General features: G+C 35.1%; 1 long non-coding RNA gene across 1 annotated transcript in view; it reads left to right on the top strand.

The window, feature by feature from the left end:
- Window positions 1–2,859: 2,859 nt before the first annotated feature.
- The window catches only part of LOC113470616, a 42,817-nt gene continuing 37,647 nt past the window's right edge, over window positions 2,860–8,029 (top strand). Inside the window, exons 1-2 of the long non-coding RNA XR_003393602.1 lie at window positions 2,860–3,052; window positions 6,788–6,973. This is a non-coding gene — a long non-coding RNA (uncharacterized LOC113470616). The remainder of the gene's footprint in view (window positions 3,053–6,787; window positions 6,974–8,029) is intronic.

Below are 8,029 nucleotides of genomic sequence, written 5' to 3'. Positions count from 1 at the left end.
AAAAGTCCTAACTTCAAATAAAAACACTTGTTTCATACTAATATTATTGTTATGAGTATTATTATCTTGTTTTCAAGTTAAGAACTTTGTACAAGCAACCACACAGTCAAACGTATCATGTGGCCCGCGGCCTGATCTGGTATCCAAAATTTGGCCCGCCTTCAAAAAAGGTTGAGCGCCCTTGATCTAGCTGAACTAACTGCTCTCTCTCTCTCTCTTCCTATCTCTCTCTCTCTTCATCTTTCGTCTCAGAAGTTTGTATTGAAAAAATACTACAGGATGGTCTCCCAAGAAATCTCTTTCAGGTATAAGTACTACCTATTGTACTTATGCAAAATCAGCAAAAATGTTTAGCACAAGAAAGGAACCAGCCAACCAGAGACCAACTTTCAAAACCCCCAATTCTAACAAATGCGTAGAAATATTTTCTTGTGGTCGCAGGTATTTTCATAGAACAGAGTACGATAAGAAAGGAACCAGCCAACCAGAGACCAACTTTCAAAACCCCCAACTCTAAAAAATGCGTAGAAATATTTTCTTGTGGTCGCAGGTATTTTCATAGAACAGAGTACAAAAAGGTATTCAGTGATCTTGATCTGAACAATAGGTACCTACATACCTTACTTCGCAGAGACAGAGTACAAAAAGGTATTCAGTGATCTTGATCTGAACAATAGGTACCTACATACCTTACTTCGCAGGAAGAAATACCGCTTTCAAAAAAGACTCCTCTTGAAATTAGGTCACAGCTATGGTTGAACCACCCCGTTTCATTTTTCAAGTGCTAAGTGTTCAATAACACCCGACGCATTTAGCAAGGATCTCTTATGAATAAAATGAAGTCATCGTATTTTCTTCGGGAAAGTTGTGGAAGTTTGTTCTCAAATATTTAACGTAGGTACCTGTTTACCTATGTACCTCCCTAGTTTTATAGTGAGATTCCTATATCTATATTACTTATTCACTTATTCTAGTAGAGACTGTGTAGAGTTTGCTGCTTGCTTTCAGTAAGAATCTCCTACTTGGTTCATTCTTACTGATTTTTCACCTGCGATACTGGTCCACAAATATGAAAATTTGTATGGTCGCCTTGAAACTATTTGAGTATGCAATGTGCAACATTTCATAGAACTCAACATACGAGTAACCTACGAGTGAAATTCGCTTTCAAATCAAGCACAATAAACATTAAGTCGAAGGACATTCGTTATGTACCGGAAAGCATGCTCCAATAAATAAGTTGTTCGAATAATTATCCAAATGAAAATTCCGCAGATCCTTTTTCCTGGGAATGCGAAGAATTCATATTATGACCTATTGTGAAAGGGAAGCAAGGATCTCTTATGAATAAAATGAAGTCATCGTATTTTCTTCGGGAAAGTTGTGGAAGTTTGTTCTCAAATATTTAACGTAGGTAGGTACCTGTTTACCTATAATGTACCTCCCTAGTTTTATAGTGAGATTCCTATATCTATATTACTTACTCTCGTAGAGACTGTGTAGAGTTTGCTGCTTGCTTTCAGTAAGAATCTCCTACTTGGTTCATTCTTACTGATTTTTCACCTGCGATACTGGTCCACAAATATGAAAATTTGTATGGTCGCCTGGAAACTATTTGAGTATGCAATGTGCAACATTTTATAGAACTCAAGATACGAGTAACCTACGAGTGGAATTCGCTTTCAAATCAAGCACAATAAACTTAAGTCGAAGGACATTCGTTATGTACCTACCGGAAAGCATGCTCCAATAAATAAGTTGTTCGAATAATTATCCAAATGAAAATTCCGCAGACCCTTTTTCCTGGGAATGCGAAGAATTCATATTATGACGAATATGACCTATTGTGAAAGGGACCTGAAACTTGCCTTGAATTCGAAATATCTCTTAGGCCCTTTGATAAATAATGGAAGAAAGTGAATGATGGAAATTCTGATGAGCGATGTCTTTGTTTTTCCTTGAACTGTCTTCTTGGGTGAGAGAGAAAGAGAGAGGAGAGAGATTCATTTAATTCCCTGACTTTTCCCTGACTTTTCCAGTCTCCATGAAATTCCCTGACTTTTCCCGGTTTTCCAGTCTGGTAGACACCCTGATTTAACCCTTTGAGTTATAGGCAATAGGACCCAATTAAGAAATAACTTTGAGTTCCAACACTTCTAACTGTTGAGCTTTATTTGGGCTGCCCGCGCAGCATAGCGTGTGGTTGTAAAGACTCTTTTTACCAGCAGTTTCAATAAAATACCCTCTCCTCTATTACTAGTACGTGTTTGTTACCTCCAGCCACAACACTTTTTAGTAAGTTAGGTATTAAAATAAACCAAGTCGAAATGAATTTAACCCTTTGAGTTATAGGCAATAGGACCCAATTAAGAAATAACTTTGAGTTCCAACACTTCTAACTGTTGAGCTTTATTTGTGCTGCCAGCGCAGCATAGCGTGTGGTTGTAAAGACTCTTTTTTATCAGCAGTTTCAATAAAATACCCTCTTCTCTATTACTAGTTAAGTACGTGTTTGTTACCTCCAGCCACATCACTTTTTAGTAAGTTAGGTATTAAAATAAACCAAGTCGAAAATAAAGAGCCCTGTGGTATTGGAAGCATAAAAAATTCCGCAAAATGGCCAACTCAACGATGCGATGCCGAAAAGCCGAAAACTTTTTCGCATTTTCTCATCGTCTGGAGACTGGAGCAAATTTTTCTCTCGTTTTTTCCCCTTGAAAAATCTCGCACAAACCTCCAACAGTCTTCAGTTTTCCGAGAGCCTTCTGCCTTCAGTATTGTTCGACATTTCAAAGCTCTCACACGTGAGACTTCAAAGTTGCGCGAGAAATAGAGCCTTCTGCCTTCAGTATTGTTCGACATTTCAAAGCTCTCACACGTGAGACTTCAAAGTTGCGCGAGAAATTTTGAACTCAAATTTACGTATTTTTACATGGTTCTTTACAAGGTACTTTTTTTCTTGATTTATTCAAAGATTTTACTGTCACTAGAAGTTGTGGTACAATATAGGCATTACCTTCAAAGACAAATAGTTTATTAATTTTTCTCTCAGGTAAATATCTACCTATTCTATTAGTTATTTTTTCATAAACAAGATACAAGTGCTATTTTAATTTTTGAGAGTTTTTTTTAATAGATACTTTACTTCAATTCGATTAATAGATGAATAGAACTTCCTCAGATGGACTTGGATGAATCGTAGATCCATTTACGCTTAGTAGTGTAGTAGAGTAAATATGATTACGTGCTAATGTTGAATATACAATTTCCTCTTAAGAGTTAGAAAAAAAATCCACCCAAATTTAAGTTCTTAGATTAGAATTCGTTTGTCAATAAATATATCATACTGATACCATATTGGCCTGATAAAGTCATGTACACCGATCAGTCATTTTTTCATAAACAAGATACCTACAAGTGCTATTTTAATTTTTGAGAGTTTTTTTTTAATAGATACTTTACTTCAATTCGATTAATAGATGAATAGAACTTCCTCAGATGGACTTGGATGAATCGTAGATCCATTTACGCTTAGTAGTGTAGTAGAGTAAATATGATTACGTGCTAATGTTGAATATACAATTTCCTCTTAAGAGTTAGAAAAAAAATCCACCCAAATTTAAGTTCTTAGATTAGAATTCGTTTGTCAATAAATATATCATACTGATACCATATTGGCCTGATAAAGTCATGTACACCGATCAGTCATTTTTTCATAAACAAGATACCTACAAGTGCTATTTTAATTTTTGAGAGTTTTTTTTTAATAGATACTTTACTTCAATTCGATTAATAGATGAATAGAACTTCCTCAGATGGACTTGGATGAATCGTAGATCCATTTACGCTTAGTAGTGTAGTAGAGTAAATTTGATTACGTGCTAATGTAAAATAGACAATTTCCTCTTAAGAGTTAGAAAAAAAAATCCACCCAAATTTAAGATTAGAATTCGTTTGTCAATAAATATATCATACTGATACCATATTGGCCTGATAAAGTCATGTACACCGATCAGTCATTTTTTCATAAACAAGATACCTACAAGTGCTATTTTAATTTTTGAGAGTTTTTTTTTAATAGATACTTTACTTCAATTCGATTAATAGATGAATAGAACTTCCTCAGATGGACTTGGATGAATCGTAGATCCATTTACGCTTAGTAGTGTAGTAGAGTAAATTTGATTACGTGCTAATGTAAAATAGACAATTTCCTCTTAGCAAGCCTTATATTAAAGATTTTTTTTAACCTACAAAAAAAAAACGGCAAAGAAACCCCCTTCTTAAAAAAAAAAAAAAAAAAAAAAAAAAAATAGTGGCGGGTAAACTCAAACCAAACGCCACATCAGTTATAGTTTAAACTATAAACTGGAATGGGAAAGAATTTGAAAATTTACCAAGGCAATAAATGTGGCGGGAGTAATAATTTTTTTCATATTCAATAGACATAAATCATTTCCAATTCTGAACAGAACAGGGTGATATGGGAAAAAATTGGACTCCCCTGAAATTTGCTGAAATCAGCGATTCTCTTTCATTTGGTACCATATTTCATAGGCTGTGCCGTTTGATTAGCCGGGAATCAGTAATTACTACTTTCCAAATCACTTTACAAATTTAATTCAAAGAAGCGCCTTTTAATCTACATTAGGCATTTACATGTTTTACATCCGTGTGTAGGAGGATTTCTCGGGACAGCGGGACCAGAGGCTCCAAAGCGGGACTGTCCCGCCGAAAGCGGGACGTATGGTCAGCCTAGTTATACCTAATAGTTTAAACTTTAAACTGGAATGGGAAGGAATTTGAAAATTTACCAAGGCAATAAATGTGGCGGGAGTAATAAAATTTTTCATATTCAATAGACATAAATCATTTCCAATTCTGAACAGAACAGGGTGATATGGGAAAAAATTGGACTCCCCTGAAATTTGCTGAAATCAGCGATTCTCTTTCATTTGGTAGGTACCATATTTCATAGGCTGTGCCGTTTGATTAGCCGGGAATCAGTAATTAATACTTTCCAAATCACTTTACAAATTTAATTCAAAGAAGAGCCTTTTAATCTACATTAGGCATTTACATGTTTTAGTACCATATTTCATAGGCTGTGCCGTTTGATTAGCCGGGAATCAGTAATTACTACTTTCCAAATCACTTTACAAATTTAATTCAAAGATGCATCCGTGTGTATCTCGATCAGTATCATTCTCATAAAAGTAGATAATAAAAACTCTAAGAGGAAAAACAAGAGGAAATATATCCGTGTGTATCTCGATCAGTATCATTCTCATAAAAGTAGATAATAAAAACTCTAAGAGGAAAAACAAGAGGAAATATGAAGAAGAAGAAAAAGAAGAAGAAGAAGAAGAAGAAGAAGAAGAAGAAGAAGAAGAAGAAGAAGAAGAAGAAACGAGAAGTAGATGACGAGATTCAATTTCAAGTTTTCCCGTTTTCAAAGATCGTTCTTTTGCAGCTATTGCGTAAAAACTCCTTTGTTATACCTACCTTTGATATTTTTATTACTACGAAAACAAATTTTCGAAGAAAATGCCACGAGTTCAAGTTTCTAGTATGTTCGTTTACATAACATGAGATGAAAAGTAAGAACATGGCTTATGCAAAAATGGGACTGAAAAGTTCCTTTAGTCCTTTATATGTTCGTTTACATAACATGAGATGAAAAGTAAGAACATGGCTTATGCTAAAATGGGACTGAAAAGTTCCTTTAGTCCTTTATGTTCGTTTACATAACATGAGATGAAAAGTAAGAACATGGCTTATGCTAAAATGGGACTGAAAAGTTCCTTTAGTCCTTAAAAAAAAAAAGTTATAATGGTATACCTAGTTATGGGCTTGTGCCCTTCAGTATACAACACTAGTGTTTTTAGAGCTTCATAAATATTCCATCCCCAATTCAAAACATAAAAATAAATAAAAGCAAATAATAATTATGAAAACACCTTCCTTCCTGCCTACCTAGACCTAGGTGTAAAATTCAGTGGAAATTTATGGCTTTTCCTATGAAAACACGGCTGTTCTCGTAATTGCTTTGAACATTTATATTTACAACTCGTGGAAGCATGAAGCAAGGAATTTTGCATAAGATCGTGGAATTTGCATAAACTGGTGAGCATTTTTTTTAATAGGTACTGAAAATTATATGAAATTACCTGCAAGGTAATATTGATTGTAATGTGAGTTAGGTGCCGGGAAATTTAAGACCTGCTTGCCCTTGCTTATTAAACCACCTTCAACCCTGCTTGCCCTTGCCCCTGCTTGCCCTTGCTTAGAACAGGTGAACTTCTAAATACATAATCATTAGATTCACATCAGTTACATCTTAAAGTCAATTGAATCAATTTGTTTAAATTTTATAATTGCCTATATAGTGACTCTAGTAAATAGAAGCTTAATGATACATAGAGTTATTTCTGTATTTTGACTGACTGCACATATCAAAAGTTACCCTTTTGTATACCTACCTACTCGTACCTGCTTGCCCTTGCCCCTGCTTGCCCTTGCTTAGAACAGGTGAACTTCTAAATACATAATCATTAGATTCACATCAGTTACATCTTAAGATTGAGAAAGTCAATTGAATCAATTTGTTTAAATTTTATAATTGCCTATATAGTGACTCTAGTAAATAGAAGCTTAATGATACATAGAGTTATTTCTGTATTTTGACTGACTGCAAATATCAAAGGTTACCCTTTTGTATATACCTACCTACTCGTAATTTTCGCCTAATTATTTTTTGCGTTCTCCAAACTCATCCTTTGATCAGAACAAACTCTGAAACAACCATTTTCAAACAGTTCAATTGTATCATTCAATTCGTTCACAAAGTAAATAATCCAATTAACGTTGACTTTTTGTTCTCCAATCTCCTCTTCTAACCAAAAACCTTCCCACAACAAACAAGTCACCTGGAAGAAAGCTGGAAGAGAAAAGCTCGAATCTTCTTACGAAGGTAAGCAAAATATTTTATAATGTAAGTCGGTACCAATGTTTGATCGTTTGAACTTTGAACCTACTGATTTTTCACCTGCGATACTGGTCCACAAATATGAAAATTTGTATGGTCGCCTGGAAACTATTTGAGTATGCAATGTGCAACATTTCATAGAACTCAACATACGAGTAACCTACGAGTGGAATTCGCTTTCAAATCAAGCACAATAAACATTAAGTCGAAGGACATTCGTTATGTACCGGAAAGCATGCTCCAATAAATAAGTTGTTCGAATGATTATCCAAATGAAAATTCCGCAGACCCTTTTTCCTGGGAATGCGAAGAATTCATATTATGACCTATTGTGAAAGGGGCCCGAAACTTGCCTTGAATTCGAAATATCTCTTAGGCCCTTTGATAAATAATGGAAGAAAGTGAATGATGGAAATTCTGATGAGCGATGTCTTTGTTTTTCCTTGAACTGTCTTCTTGGGTGAGAGAGAAAGAGAGAGAGGAGAGAGAGAGAGAGAGTTCATTTTCAACAGAAGAAAATAATTTTATGAATTTAACCCTTTGAGTTATAGGCAATAGGACCCAATTAAGAAATAACTTTGAGTTCCAACACTTCTAACTGTTGAGCTTTATTTGTGCTGCCAGCGCAGCATAGCGTGTGGTTGTAAAGACTCTTTTTTATCAGCAGTTTCAATAAAATACCCTCTCCTCTATTACTAGTATAGGTACGTGGTACGTGTTTGTTACCTCCAGCCACAACACTTTTTAGTAAGTTAGGTATTAAAATAAACCAAGTCGAATATAAAGAGCCCTGTAGTATTGGAAGCATAAAAAATTCCGCAAAATGGCCAACTCAACGATGCGATGCCGAAAAGCCGAAAACTTTTTCGCATTTTCTCATCGTCTGGAGACTGGAGCAAATTTTTCTCTCGTTTTTTCCCCTTGAAAAATCTCGCACAAACCTCCAACAGTCTTCAGTTTTCCGAGAGCCTTCTGCCTTCAGTATTGTTCGACATTTCAAAGCTCTCACACGTGAGACTTCAAAGTTGCGCGAGAAATTTT

The sequence above is a fragment of the Diaphorina citri genome, unplaced genomic scaffold (genome assembly GCF_000475195.1).
Source record: "Diaphorina citri unplaced genomic scaffold, Diaci psyllid genome assembly version 1.1 scaffold1699, whole genome shotgun sequence".
NCBI lineage: Eukaryota > Metazoa > Arthropoda > Insecta > Hemiptera > Psyllidae > Diaphorina > Diaphorina citri.
The sequence above is the reverse complement of the archived record's forward strand: the minus strand, read 5'-3'. Positions and strand labels throughout refer to the sequence as shown.